The sequence below is a fragment of the Lissotriton helveticus genome, chromosome 9 (genome assembly GCF_964261635.1).
Source record: "Lissotriton helveticus chromosome 9, aLisHel1.1, whole genome shotgun sequence".
Lineage (NCBI taxonomy): Eukaryota > Metazoa > Chordata > Amphibia > Caudata > Salamandridae > Lissotriton > Lissotriton helveticus.
Genome location: NC_136070.1, coordinates 731687529 through 731703498, shown reverse-complemented (window position 1 = coordinate 731703498; position 15970 = coordinate 731687529). Strand labels below are relative to the sequence as shown.

Below are 15970 nucleotides of genomic sequence, written 5' to 3'. Positions count from 1 at the left end.
CCGGATCTTGATGGTCTAGACATTGCGGCAGCAGCCACATCCTTTGTCGTAAATGAACATTCTAATGTATTGCAGAACCTACAAAATATCAGAGACAGTCTTGCAAAGGAACACTTGACCTCCACATCAGTTGCTGCGTTGCAGATTCCAGTAGTTGGCTGGCTACCCCAAGTTGGAGAACTGATCCGAGAGAAGATCGACAACAAGAAAGAAGTCGGTCCTTCCTATCGAGCTCCAGTTGCCGTGCTTGGCGTGCAGGGTACAAGAACAGTCATTTTACCTCCTCTTCCTGGGCGAAAGGGGAACAGGTACATCTCCAATGACAATGTCAAAATAGACAGGGTGGCCAATTCTTCATAGTATGACTCCTGCCGTTTCGTGTCCAGCAATGGTGCGACATTCTGTTTTAGTTCCAGATCCTGTCAGCCCTGATGTTGTCATTGAAATGAATACAGTTACAAATCCTTTATAGAATTCATCTGCTGGTGATCCTCTTAATGATACTGAATATACTTACCCCACTGACTTGTCTATGCCTGATTTGGAGACCCGTGTGGCTAACCAATCCCGTTTTTCATTTGACACTGACTCTACAACGTCGAAGTCCCCTTCAAAAGTTTCGATTTTTGCTACCTGGTTTAAAAAACATTTTTTAATCCCCCTTGGACTTACATTTGGCTGGTGCTTTTTGTAAATTTTTTTACTCATGTCCATCGGATTTGTGGTGTCTTTTTTTCATTTTATTAATGGACACTACGTTCAAGAAAGAACTTCCATTAGACACATGGATGGGACTTTGGCCCCCCACTCCTCTTCGCACAAAATAAAGAGGGACCAGACATTCATGAATATAACTGTTTGGTCCGTTTTAGATGGGATTGTAGGGAATGCTGTAAAGTTCCAGATTCATGGTCCCACAGAGATTATTAATGTTCCCAATGTACTCCGTGTTTCTATGGGGGATGTGGTTAAACAAAATATTCGCTCCGATGATTGGGACGTCTAGGCCGCAGAGGCTTTATTTTCTGATTTGAAATAATATGCTGCCTTTGATGCTGAAGATTTATATTTAGAGTCTGCAAACTATGGTGATATGTACTATTACCAGCATTTTGGCAATCACTTTCTGCATACAACATATTCATTTAGAAAAGTGATTGACTACACACAGTGGGAACATTGTCCCACACCAGTAGAAGGTAGCTCTAAAACGCTTTTGAAAAAGTTTTTTTTATTTTACTGATTTTAATCAATCAAACCCTGATGCATTTTATTATAAGTTGACTGAGAAGTCCTCTTCCAAGGTTAGACTTACCCACACTAAATTACTGTATTCGAAGTCCTTTATAAACTAGTTTGCTGTTGGGGGCTATGAACTGTGGAAAGATAGAATTGATCTTAAATCTGTTTGGGGTTCTAAAAGTTAGCAAGTGCAAGGTACTGAGGCTTTGCATAGTGCATGTCTCATCCCAAACCATATGTTGTTTCTGAATGCTACTATTTCACAAACCACCTGCTTTGGATTGGCTACTCCTAAAAAATTAAATGCTCCTTCATTTCCTGATTTGGGTGAATTTCCATATTGGAATAATTACACCTGTACTTCTCTAAGTGATTTACAAGCCCTGTTGAAAAATTCCTCTTTTAATGTCTCCAGCATTAATCTCGAAGGTTAGTTGCTATGGCAAAAAAGTGCAGATTCCTGCCAGCACCGTTTTCTGGGTCTGACCCCTGGCTATACAGAGGTTAGAGTAGATGCCCGTTTTCAGTCTCAACATTCAGTCTCCACCAATTCTGTAGGCAAATTATGTCAGAGTTGGCTCAGACACTCGACCTCAGCGTCTGTTAAGCTACATTTGTCCAAGCTGACTGACACCGTCGACTTAAATTAAAGGTCCTGCTGCAGGCAGATCGAAAAGATGGATATATGCTGGTTACAACGAGGTTTGGAAACTGTCACAGATTGAAGCTGCTTTTAGGCTCAGAGCTATCGATCAGGCCAATTTATAAAAAGGGCTTGCCGTTGTAGATAATAGCATTAACACCCTTTCCTCCCGCATTTACACATTGGACAATATTGTTTCATCTGTTGTTGATATTGTGCAAGAAGACGTTGCTGTACTACACCATGGGCAGAATCAATTGCGTTCTGTTATGCAGTTTGCATGGACTCTTCAAGCGTTGAAAAATGGTAGGGTGCCTTGGGATTACATGAACACGACTTTGTTATTTTTGCCTTTTAATTTGACTGTTGAACAACAATTTATGTCAATGAAGGATGCCACGTTTTCACTGTTGCATATTGAAAAACTGGAGCTGTTACCATTTTCAGTGGCTGAGTCCAATTCTGCAGTTTGGCTTATCCATGGGTTGATCAGTCTACCTTTTCCCCTGTTTAAATTTGAGTCTTGCATGAAACATTATGCTATAGGTAGATGTGAACCTTTAGGTAGTGCTTATCTTCATGAGGTTTGGAATCTCCCATTCACATATAGGTGCTTGAGGGAAGGAAAGGAAGTTTATTTAAAAGGTGAAGATTGCACATCCACACCAGATCATTCATTAAAAAATCATCAATTGCACGGTTCTTGCAATGTTCAGGTGCCAAATCTTGCGTGTGCTTTGAAAGGCACCCCCACCCCAGCTATTACACCGTCTTTCACACTGCTTGCAAACTGTAGGTATTTATTATAAAATAATGAAGATTGTTGTGGTATGCTTGCCTGTATTCCTTATATCATTACAGTTTCCTAGTGTGTGGTTTGCTGTAAGAATGTCTTGTTTCCTCCTCCACATGAGAGGCTCAATGTTTCCATCTGGCCTTCTATTCCAACCTTGAAAGCAGAGTTCAACAAAATGAGTCGAATAAGGGCTCTTTTGTCCCAGAAGGAGGTCCCTCTTACATCTGGGCGTGAGACATTCGTCCTTTACATTGCAAATACTCGTACTGAGGTGAATGCGTTTTTAAACACAGACCTGCCCCTGCATTTCGGTGCTTTGATTCACACAATTTTTAATGCCTCGTCGACCACTGGCCTTGCACACTTTTTTAAAGTAGTATGTTCTGGCCTTGTGACCTCAATTCAAACTATATTTAGTGTGATCCCTGCATTTTTTCATTAGATTTTTTCAAGTGTATTTGGCGGTTTGTCGTTAGTTCTTGAATTGGGAGTGGGCATACTGCTGTTAATTTGTTTACTTCAGAATGGATCCACAATCTGTGCCCCACGACGATCTGCCCCGGCTGCTCCAGCTTTGTAACCGGATGCTAGAATACTATGGATCGATGTCTCTGGCGACTCTGAGTGTGGCGTATGGTTTATCTTTCCGGTTCTCATTCTTCACTTGCGTGCAGCCTGTTTTCCATTGCCTGGATTGTGGATTTGAATGGGCTCTGGATTTGTGTCTCTGCAACACGGTGTCTCCTGACCTGGATTTTAATCTACTAAAGAGTCCCTTAGTTGCTCATGAAATAGATTGTTCTAGTTTCGGGATTATGGCCTGCGCAGCGGCTCATGGGGTCCAAGGCAATTGGAACATTTGGACTGCTGCCAATGACTTTCTGGCACGCAGTTGCCTTGAAGTAAGTGCGACTTGTCCTCTGATGGTGCTAGAGGCTCCGGCAATCTAAGAGCATGTATTTTCATGTCCATTACTTAATTGGATGGCTGAAATGCTCATGGATGATGACAATGACTTCCTATTGGAGGCAGTTGCGACGTATGGTGCCTATACGCTGTTGGATTGAAGTGTGACTTTTTCTGCTTCATAGACATATACTGAAAACGTGAAGAATTTTTTCTCCCCCTGTGTTGTCTTAATGGTTTTCTTACTTTTTGAAGTCTTTTATCACACCATGGCCACCCGTGATTGTTTTCAATAGCATGGTTTTGTTTTAATTCGGTTTCATTTTAATTCGGATTTTACTCCCAATTATCAAGTTTGGCAAAATTCCTGAACTTGGTTCTGTCTCATTCGAACTTGAACTCTGCGTTCTATGAATCTTGCCCCCTTTATTGTGCGTTCCTCTAACAAGGGAGGGTGTAGTATGGCCTGAGGGCTGCTTTGCGCGCATGTTATGTTAGCATTTGCAAAAAACAACAAGTGATGGACTGAATGTGGATCAATGTCACACACTCCCCCAGTCAAAAGATCTGGGCCCAAATCCATCGTTTTTTTGCACTCCACACCACCCTGGGTCAGATAATGGCTTTATGCAAATCAGCTCTGACCCTGTTGCCCCATGGGAACAGTCCAGTCCGAACTACAACAGCCATATCTTTCCCAGACCGGAATCAAGCATCCGAGGACCGGACCGGTTTCGAGGTAACACCTCTCTTCAGCCCGGCTAGCTTAACTCCAAGTGGTGTGGAGTGCCTGGGACCCACGTCTGGGCATCCCCAGCGCACTTAGGGCGGCAATTGCAAAAAACAACAAGTGATGGACTGAATGTGGATCAATGTCACACACTCCCCCAGTCAAAAGATCTGGGCCCAAATCCATCGTTTTTTTGCACTCCACACCACCCTGGGTCAGATAATGGCTTTATGCAAATCAGCTCTGACCCTGTTGCCCCATGGGAACAGTCCAGTCCGAACTACAACAGCCATATCTTTCCCAGACCGGAATCAAGCATCCGAGGACCGGACCGGTTTCGAGGTAACACCTCTCTTCAGCCCGGCTAGCTTGACTCCAAGTGGTGTGGAGTGCCTGGGACCCACGTCTGGGCATCCCCAGCGCACTTAGGGCGGCAATTGCAAAAAACAACAAGTGATGGACTGAATGTGGATCAATGTCACACACTCCCCCAGTCAAAAGATCTGGGCCCAAATCCATCGTTTTTTTGCACTCCACACCACCCTGGGTCAGATAATGGCTTTATGCAAATCAGCTCCGACCCTGTTGCCCCATGGGAACAGTCCAGTCCGAACTACAACAGCCATATCTTTCCCAGACCGGAATCAAGCATCCGAGGACCGGACCGGTTTCGAGGTAACACCTCTCTTCAGCCCGGCTAGCTTGACTCCAAGTGGTGTGGAGTGCCTGGGACCCACGTCTGGGCATCCCCAGCGCACTTAGGGCGGCAATTGCAAAAAACAACAAGTGATGGACTGAATGTGGATCAATGTCACACACTCCCCCAGTCAAAAGATCTGGGCCCAAATCCATCGTTTTTTTGCACTCCACACCACCCTGGGTCAGATAATGGCTTTATGCAAATCAGCTCTGACCCTGTTGCCCCATGGGAACAGTCCAGTCCGAACTACAACAGCCATATCTTTCCCAGACCGGAATCAAGCATCCGAGGACCGGACCGGTTTCGAGGTAACACCTCTCTTCAGCCCGGCTAGCTTGACTCCAAGTGGTGTGGAGTGCCTGGGACCCACGTCTGGGCACGATGGATTTGGGCCCAGATCTTTTGACTGGGGGAGTGTGTGACATTGATCCACATTCAGTCCATCACTTGTTGTTTTTTGCAATTGCCGCCCTAAGTGCGCTGGGGATGCCCAGACGTGGGTCCCAGGCACTCCACACCACTTGGAGTCAAGCTAGCCGGGCTGAAGAGAGGTGTTACCTCGAAACCGGTCCGGTCCTCGGATGCTTGATTCCGGTCTGGGAAAGATATGGCTGTTGTAGTTCGGACTGGACTGTTCCCATGGGGCAACAGGGTCAGAGCTGATTTGCATAAAGCCATTATCTGACCCAGGGTGGTGTGGAGTGCAAAAAAACGATGGATTTGGGCCCAGATCTTTTGACTGGGGGAGTGTGTGACATTGATCCACATTCAGTCCATCACTTGTTGTTTTTTGCAATTGCCGCCCTAAGTGCGCTGGGGATGCCCAGGCGTGGGTCCCAGGCACTCCACACCACTTGGAGTCAAGCTAGCCGGGCTGAAGAGAGGTGTTACCTCGAAACCGGTCCGGTCCTCGGATGCTTGATTCCGGTCTGGGAAAGATATGGCTGTTGTAGTTCGGACTGGACTGTTCCCATGGGGCAACAGGGTCAGAGCTGATTTGCATAAAGCCATTATCTGACCCAGGGTGGTGTGGAGTGCAAAAAAACGATGGATTTGGGCCCAGATCTTTTGACTGGGGGAGTGTGTGACATTGATCCACATTCAGTCCATCACTTGTTGTTTTTTGCAATTGCCGCCCTAAGTGCGCTGGGGATGCCCAGACGTGGGTCCCAGGCACTCCACACCACTTGGAGTCAAGCTAGCCGGGCTGAAGAGAGGTGTTACCTCGAAACCGGTCCGGTCCTCGGATGCTTGATTCCGGTCTGGGAAAGATATGGCTGTTGTAGTTCGGACTGGACTGTTCCCATGGGGCAACAGGGTCAGAGCTGATTTGCATAAAGCCATTATCTGACCCAGGGTGGTGTGGAGTGCAAAAAAACGATGGATTTGGGCCCAGATCTTTTGACTGGGGGAGTGTGTGACATTGATCCACATTCAGTCCATCACTTGTTGTTTTTTGTTATGTTAGCATGGCTTATTAGAAGTTTAAACGCCATTTTACCTTTTGCTGCTTTTGCACACGACACTGCATAGCTGTTTTTGTACGTTAGCCTTCACGAAGGTCTATACATGAGAAAAGGTTTGTTTTCGGCATCTCTAGACTTACATCGTGCCCCTAGTCTAAACAGTGAGTGCTGAGCCGTCAAGGTTATCAAAACATGTTAGCTGTTTTTCGACATGTCGTTGTAACGCTCTCTAGACACAGCAGTTTGGCAGCTGTGAGCCAAGTAAGATTCTAGGGTCCTTATTATCACACACTTGCCATGATTTCACACACTTGGAAGATTCTCGTTTCCAGGAATGCAGAGAGACTATGCTGATCTAGATGTAATTTACTCTTACTGAGCGGAAAGGTAAAGGGGTCCCCCAAAACAATCCCAAGAGACTCTTTAGTTTATAATACATAGTTCTTATATAGGGAGGGTGTTAAAACTAGTTTCAGTAACTGCAAAACCACCAATGTCATCTACAGGCTTACGTGCAACTGTGGTTTGCACTATATTGGTTTGACTTCACGGAAGGTCAAAATTCGGATACAAGAACATCTAAGTACCCTTAAAGCTAAAAAATTAACAACACGGTTGGTCCAGCACTTTCAAGAAAAACAGCACGACTTTAGGGATCTGAGTTGGACTGTTCTTGAAAGAGTGATGGGTGATACTCATAACATCGAATCTATTTTGGCAAGAAAGGAAGCAAAATTGATTTTTTCTTAGAAAGCTGATAAGGTGGGACTGAATGATTCCATTGAGTGGAACAAAATCAGTAGATTCTAGACCTTCAGCAGAGTTCCCCTCCTTTTCCCATCGTTTTCTGCCCCCTTGTATGGACTAATACACTTTACTTCATCTAAATATATTTAAAACCATTTTTTCTGGGGCTGGACCTGCTGCACAATAGTAATTGTTGGCACCCTGAGAGACCGATTGGTGCTTCAGTGTTATTTTCAGGGAGTCCCCTGGTAATTTAGTAGGCAGTGTATGAATGTGCCTTAGGGGGAATCCTCCACTTAATTCTTGACCCCATTTACGTGGCGCGTATTACCGCGATAATTACCAGGTTGCAACCGAGTTTGTTTTTTGCGGGGGGCAATACAATCTGGCTGTGGTTTATAGTGATTACCTCCGTATATGATGGGTTAATAGTAACTCTGCATTTTGGACCCCTTTTAAGATGGCCGCCGCTGTGAGCTCTGACGTGTGAGAATCACTGCGCTCACGTGATTAGGGGTTGTGACGATCTATTTATGTGAGACCCCCGCCGGAGGACTCCGAGCTGGATGATTCCATACGCCGGAGGGACTCGGTAATGGTAAGCGAGTCGTGTGTGTGGGGAGACTGTGAGTCAGCATTATATACCGACTGACTCACGGTGTGTTATGAGCGTGCCACCATTCCCAAATGCCGAGCGGGGGTGTCCGTTTCAGATTAATTGCGGGGATGATGTGAACTTGCAGTATAGATCGAGAGACTAATGCTTAACTAAGAATGAGCCCCCACATATGGACATCGAGTGGAGGTGCCCAATTGAGCCATACTTTACAATGTAGTGTAACAGATAGTGTTTGAAAGTCGAGAGAAGGTATATTTACATCACTTTATGCCTAATAATGATGAAACGTGATGCGGAAAGAGAATAGAGGTTACTGCATGATGTTGGTAAAGTTGGAAGGTGCGAGAAATTGAAGTACTATTGTTTTATTAATTCTTGCAGGTGACAGGACATTTTGGCATTCATCGAGTGGGCACACGATCAGCTGACACGTGCACCTTTTAGAGATGGCTGCAGGTATGCGGTGTAGACGCAACCAACTGGTACGGGAAGTTTAATTCCATTTCTTTGAGTGGAGTTTGATTATGTCCTTGGTTTAAAGTGGTTATTACAGGTAGCACTTTCTTTCTTTCTAATACCATACCATCATAGGTTTGATGTGGAACCTCCCAGGAAGTTTAATTTGGAACCCCAGTAGCCCTGATGAAGGTGCTCAAATTGTTTTTGGCACTGAAACATGTTGGCTAAAGAAGATTGACTATGGTTTTATTGGAAGCATTTTTAATTTTGGAAAGCTTACAGCACTTAATAAAGTTACTTTGAGCTAGTAAGCTTTACCAATTTTTAACGGTGAGAATTATTTGCCTATATTCTCACGGGGGTCCAATGGGCACTTACTACGATAGTATGCACAGATAGTTTATTCACATTCAGGTTTCTCTATCTTTCTTTCTTGAATTCATGGGTTTGAGAATTCTTTACAACAGTACACACACTTGTTTTCTTTGGAGATAAAGTAACCTATGATGATAAGCGGGCTTGCTGGTGAGTACCCGCCAGCGGCCCCCTTGGTGTTACGACCGTGAGGTGCTTTCTCTGTTTTCCCACACTTTTTTCAGTTTATGGGTGAGTTTATGATGGTAGGTTGTTTTCATTAAGACACACCACAACACTTCGACTAAAAATGAATGAGAGGGAGTTATAAAAGTTTAAGAAACCCCTCCAATGTTGGAATTATAGAATGAGGTGTTGTCCAGTTTGGTCAGGCCTTGTTGTGGTTAATAGTGTGTTGAGTGGGGGGGGGCGGCCTGCCCTTTTTCTCCCCCTGTAGCTCCTATTGTGTTAAGGATCACCTGATCCACCTGGGGAAGGTTTGAAAAGTCCCTGGAAGTGCAAAAGACTTGTGGTCTTGGTTATATTTACAATCCACTCGGCCTTCGGCCTTGTGTTTAATGATGTAATCAAAAACTGTCAGTGGCAATATTGAACAATATTACATGGTTCCCTGTTATGTATCATATCTCTGTCTCGCTTGCTCACCCTTTTTGCTCTTTTTCTCCCCTACTCTATTTACTAACAAAACACAGTTAAAAACTGAATTATAGTTCTGGCTCACAGGCATACATTCCACTGAAATTCTCCATTTATGGTCATCAATTCAAACACTACATGCCATACCTCACAGCATCCGCTATGCACAAAACACTTATTTGTCAATGGCACAGATACACAAAAATAGTTAACAAAAGAACATCATCGCAGATGCTGTGAGTTAAGGCATGTATTGTGTGTGTTCATAACCGCAGCTGGTGAATTTTACTGGTGTTACACCTTTGAGCTAGAACCATAACTCATTTTTAACTGTGTTTTTCCCCATGAATTTATATGTTTTTTATGATGTACTTAAATTCAAACCCCTGCTGTGCATAGCCTTTGGCTGTGTGTAGTGGGGGTTCGAGACATGGCCTAACCCGCCACCAGACCCCATACTCAATCCACTGTGACCGTGGATCCCCCCCCAATGTACACCTACTTTGGCTGTGCACAGCATGGATTGGCCGCAGTGCCTGGCTGGCAGCCGCACCCTGTTTCACCCCGCACCCTTATTGATTATCGTATGTAAATTAATTTCTGAATCGAAGTACAGGTTCACTAAAGAGTTTAGCCGGTGCATTCGGTCAGCAGAGAAAAATATGAGGCCTATGGCCAGGCCCTGCACCGAGTTCTACATGGGGTGCCCAGTCCCCAATGCCAAATCCTTTAGTGGTGCATCTCAGAGGTCGGCTGCGAGGCCTGGCCTGTGGCTAGGTGGTACACCCAAACCACCATGGGCTGTGTGCATGGTCTTTGCTGCTGGTCAGTGGGAATTTTGTCCCAGGGCCTAGCCAATGCTGCCTTGGAAACAAAGCCAGGCGCTCATTTTAGTATTTGGCTATGCTTGTGCTTTTTTTTACACTTTCTGAAAGACATGAGTCAGAAGCCACTCATGAGTGAGGCACAACATGGTGGACAAATCAAGTAATTGAAATAGCTGCTGCTGAGCTTGTGAGTTGTTTTCAAAGGGCGAGTTCCATGCTATTTTTGGCTGGTTTTTCTCAGTAGTGGCTTGTATTTTCCACGTGTCTGGCTACCCCTGACCACTGCCCCATTTTCTATTTTCTATTTGGGAAACTCACAAGTCTAAGCTGACTTGAAAGTTTCAAGATGGCAAAAAAAATGTCAGCCTTATTCCAATTAATTACAGTTTGCAAAAACTACAAATTGCGATTGACGTGGTTCACGAGTCATGGCTCACAAATTAAAATGACAGGTATACACAAGTATTAACTCTTTAAATCCCATTTGGCAGCTTTATAAAATGAAACACTGAAATCTGAGGAACTACTGGATGGATTTACATTAAAACAAAATAAGCATTGGCAATGTCAATAGGTCTGGCTTATGAAAGAAAGTGCTGTGTGTGTCATTGATGGGTTTAGAAACTCAGTAAGTCATCATACATTCACTCTGCCACTGATTTTTGCACTCATTCATCCACTCATCTATCCACTGAAGCATTCACCATCTGACACAACCACAATAACACAAATTCAACAACATAAGCTAAATAATTAAACCAAAATTCATATATGAATACAAGTAGAAGAAAGAAAACATGTTGCCATCTATATGGAACAGGCATATGCGTCCAATAATTAAACTAAACATAGCAGCAGGTGTCAGTCTTGCAAATAGTCCATTGTTGCAAATTGTCCATTGTTCTTTTACTGTTCCAGTTTTGCAGGAACATTTAGAACCAACATGGTGGCCATCGTGGAATAGTAACCAATGACACATAGTGGACAACAATATTTACAACAAGGGGTGGTGAGGGACAGAGTCTCTGAATTAAGCAGAATACTCTCACCCAGTCAAGAGATCAGGGCTAGATCCAACACCGTTTTTTAGCTCACTGCACCATTCCAGTTTCAGAACCTGGCTGTATGCAAATTAGTCTGTTCCTGTCCCAGTGCATGATGGGAACAGGGCAAACCAAACTACAAAAGCCAATTCTTACACTGGGAAGGAAACAAGCTTCCGGGGACCGGTTTCTGGCATTACAGCCGTCTTCGGCCCGGCTTGCTTGAATCCTGATGGTGCAATGAGCAAGGGACTCATGTCTGAGTATACCCTTCCACGCTTAGGGTGGACAAAAATATTTACAACAAGGGGTGGTGAGGGACAGAGTCTCTGAATTAAGCAGAATACTCTCACCCAGTCAAGAGATCAGGGCTAGATCCAACACCGTTTTTTAGCTCACTGCACCATCCCAGTTTCAGAACCTGGCTGTATGCAAATTAGTCTGAAAGCAAGTGACCTGTTAGCACTGCCTGGAGAGATGTTGTATCATCTCAAGGAACATTAATATCAAAAGAGAAGAATCAAAGAAATGAAAGCATAACTTTAAAAGGATAAAATTAAAAACTAAAGGACAGCCCTGACATGGAATCACACTCATTTTCAGGTTGATGTAGAAGTGTGATGAGAAAGGGCAAGAGAGCCAGTGACTGATGTGGATTGAGCCATTACCCCATGTGATATGTTGTCATAGAAGGAAGCAGAATGTACATGACACTCAGATAGACCAGTGACAGAACAGAGATGACCCTCAAATACCCCTATGTATCTGTATGGAGATATATTATATACATGGATGTATGTATTATTTAATTATTTATTTATTACAAGAGCCTAGCAGACATACTAGCAACAACTGTTACAGTACAAATCTTCTCCCCCACTATGGTTTGTCAGAGGCTGTAACAACACCAACATCCTTCCCTACAAAGGTAATCTGTGACACTCTTCAAAATACCTATCTGCAGGCTTTAATGCAGAGAAATAACAATCCACCTTTAACTGTCTATTGACTTTAACATATACTTTTCACAATTATGTCAGACATGCAGTGTTTACCATAACTTTTCATAATAAAAAGATCAGACCTGAGCAGTTATCATTAGCTGGTCACCACAACCAGCAGAGGCCTCCTGCACTGAGCTTAAGCTTTTCCGAAAGGCAACCATCAAGAATAGTCATAAAACTACACAGTTAAAAAAAAAAGGCTTTTGGCAAAGCAAAGTACTATTTCTCCTAAGACGGCCTAGCAAGGATCCAATCAGTGCAAATCTTTCATATCAACAGTTTGTAAGAGGGGGCAACCAGCACCAAAACACTTGCCTAATAAGGTAATCCATGAGATTTCATGTAACAAAAACATATCTGTAGGCTTTAGGTCAGAGTAATAATTTATACTTATATGCCTATTGACTTTCACATATGCTTTTCACAATCAGTATGCCAGGTCCTCCTCGATTGTAACTTTTCATAATAAACAATCAGGCCTATACATATCATCTGCTTGTCACCATAACCAACTCAATCCTACTATACTGAGCATAAGCTAACATAATAAAATGCATATCTGTAGCTCTTAATGCAGAGTAATATCAATCTATCCTTAAATGCCTGTCGAATTTAACATATGCTCTTCACAATCATTATGTCAGGCCTACTGCCATTATCATAACTTTTCATTTAAACAATCAGGGCTATAACCTTTATCATTGGCCTGTCACCGTAACTACGTCAGACCTACTGTTCTGGTCATAAGCCTTCTCAAAGGCAACCATAAGGCCTACATAATAAAATGATAATTATGTACAAAATACAGTTGTCAAAACTATATAAAATCTCAACTAGTAGAACCTTCTAGACATTACCATAGGAATCGCCTATTCCCATGGTTTGTTTGGGTGGGTGACTAACGCCAAAACCCTTGCCTACTAAGCCATATGCAAGATTCTATGTAATAAAATATCTGCCTATAGGCTTTAGTAAAGTTTAATATCAATCCACCCTTACATCCTATTGCCTTTAGCACCTGTTTTTTCAAAATAGGTCAATAAAACCTATTTGCTTTGTCAGAACTTTTCATTATAAGCCATAACACCTAAGTAATCTGGCATAACTTTTCCCATTGAACCGATAAGGCCTCTAGCCTTTACAGTGACTTAATACTACATACAATACAGGCCTACTAAAGTGTGCATAAACTGTCATCCATAAGACATACATTTATACAATAACAAACATGTACAAAACTCCATTTGTCTAAACAATTCTCAATCTCCCTCAGTAGGACCTAACAAGAATCATCACAGTGAAAGACTACTCCTAGGGTGGATGCCCTACACCAAAATATTGCCTTCTATGGAGATGTATGTCATTATATGTAACCAAATACCTTTTTACAGCCTGTTCTATAATGTGATAGCAATCCACTGTTAGAGGTATATTGGCTTTCCCATATCATTTTCACATCAGTAAGCCAAGCTTTGTGCCTTTGTAATAACATTTTATAATAAACAGGCCAAACCTATGGCATCTGATATTACATTTTCCTGCACACCAATCAAGCCTACCGCTGTTACCATTGGCTTGTCACCGTAGTCAACTCAGGACCACTCTACTGAGAGTAAGTAGGCCACGAGGCAACCATCAACATACAGGTGTATGCAAAATAACAGTTAGCAAAGCAAAATACTATGTCTCCTTACAAGACTTAACAAGTATTCTCACAGTGCAAATCTTCTTTACACGTGGTTTGTTAGAGGGGGTAATCAGCACCAAAACCCTTGCCTAATAAGGTAATCTATGAAATTTCATGTAACAAAAACCCAGGGGCGGTGGGTTACATTTGAAAGTGGTGGGACGCAAAGTGATTTGCATACAGCACCGTAGCAAGCGAGCGTAGCGAGCGAGCCCGAACCCCAAAAGGGGGTTTTGAAAAAAGAGAAGAAAAATCGTGCATTTTCAAGCAAATTTGAGAAAGCAGGAAGGTTAATAAAGCAATTGTGAAAGTGCAGTTATTAAATTAATAGATGGCATAACATAGGTGGCTGCTTATTCAGTATAACCACAGAGCTTCATACATTCCGTCCTATTATGCTCAGGTGCTGAATTCAGACTATAAGACTTTCATGGAAATCTCAGCTCTAAGAGTAGAAGAAGTTGCACAGCAGTTGGGAAACATAGTTTACCTACAGGCGTTTGTCATGTACTCACACTACATGCACAACCACAGCCACAGCCAACCTCAACGGCATCCCCATGCCCACTCCCCTCCCCTCTTCCTCGTGAAGGCCAGTAGCTAGAGTGGCGGAATGTCCGCTCAGTGGTAGACCTTGGCTTTCGTAGCTTCAAATATAGCCAGCAGTGATGACATCCGAGCAAACACAACCTGCCAAGCAAGGTTCTATTACCACCCTACTATAGATCAGGCCCCTCAGCTCTCTGTGACTCTGTTCTCTTATCATAATGTTCTCTTATCGGACAGAGCTGGGAGCGAGAAAAACAGACGAAAATTCAGCGCAAGGCACTATTGAAACTAATTTCCAAGAAGCAGATTTTCCTTATCTGCCAGAGTTGGGGGGACTTAGAAAGAGATCAAAGCCCAGCACAAACACTATATAAACCAGATCCTTCAGTTCTCTGTGACACTGTCCTCTTATCTGTCACATTTGTGAGCACTTAGGAACAGGCGGAAACACAGCATAAAAGCGCAATAAGATCAGGTCCATAACCTCGCAACGTCATAATGATTTTATTGCCAGCGTTAGCAGCGCTTAGAAACAGGACGAAGCACATAGTGAAGCATTATATAAACCCAGTCCTTAGTCTCTCAGTGGCTAGTATCACTTACCTGCCAGCGCTTAGAAACAGATCAAAGCCCAACATTAAGCACTATAAAAGACAGACCCTAACGTTCTCTTAAAAACAGACCGAAGCACTTCATAAAGAGCTATAAGAGTTAAGTCCATACTCTCTCCATGCCATGCTTCTTTTACTGCCAGAATTAGGAGCGCTTAGAAACGGACCAAAGCCCAGCATGAAGCACTATATAAACCAAACCCATAATCTCTCAGTAGCTCGTTTTTCTCATCCGTCAGAATTGCAAGCGCTTAGAAACAGAGCAAAGCCCAACATAAAGCACTATATAAGCCAGACCCGTACTTTCTCTATGGCACTGTTCTCTTGTCTATTCCAGTTTTGGGCACTTAAGAACAGACCGAAACACTTCATAAAGCGCTTTAAGAGTTAGGTCCATAACCTCTCCATGTCATATTCCTTTTACTGCAAGAATTCGGAGCGCTTAGATGCGGACCGAAGCCCAGCCTGAGGCACTATATAAACCCGTCCCTTAGTCTCTCAGTGGCTCCTTTCACTCATGTGTCAGAATTGCGAGCGCTTAGAAACAGATCAAAGCCCAACAGAAAGCACTATATAAACCAATTCCTTAATCACTCTGGGGAAGCTTCTTGTATCCGCTAGAGTTGTGACCACTTAGAAACAGCCCACGAAGCGCTAGAGGAGTCAGGCTCATAATCTCTCAATGCCCTCGGTTTCTATTGTCAGGGTTAGGAGCGCTTAGAAACAGCTTGAAGCCCAGCGCGCAGCGCTTGACGAGCCCGCACTCACCTCCCGCCCACTCGGAGGAGATGTTCTGGAGCAGGGTGAAGGGGATGCAGAAGAAGGTGACCAGCAGGTCGCTGGCCGCCAGGGAGCAGATGAACATGTTGGTAGCCGTCCGCATGGCCTTCTTGCGCACGATGATGAAGACCACCAGGCTGTTGCCCAGGA

The 15970-nt window shown here is 43.6% G+C and overlaps 1 protein-coding gene and 1 long non-coding RNA gene across 2 annotated transcripts in view; one reads left to right on the top strand and one right to left on the bottom strand.

Moving 5' to 3' along the window:
* Positions 1-15970, bottom strand: part of LOC144781829 (endothelial PAS domain-containing protein 1-like) — a 743918-nt gene that overhangs the window by 177606 nt on the left and 550342 nt on the right. The gene's annotated exons all lie outside the window — the stretch shown is intronic.
* The window catches only part of LOC144781830 (uncharacterized), a 440263-nt gene that overhangs the window by 81464 nt on the left and 342829 nt on the right, over positions 1-15970 (top strand). The window contains exon 2 of the long non-coding RNA XR_013601073.1: positions 8231-8331. This is a non-coding gene — a long non-coding RNA (uncharacterized LOC144781830). The remainder of the gene's footprint in view (positions 1-8230; positions 8332-15970) is intronic.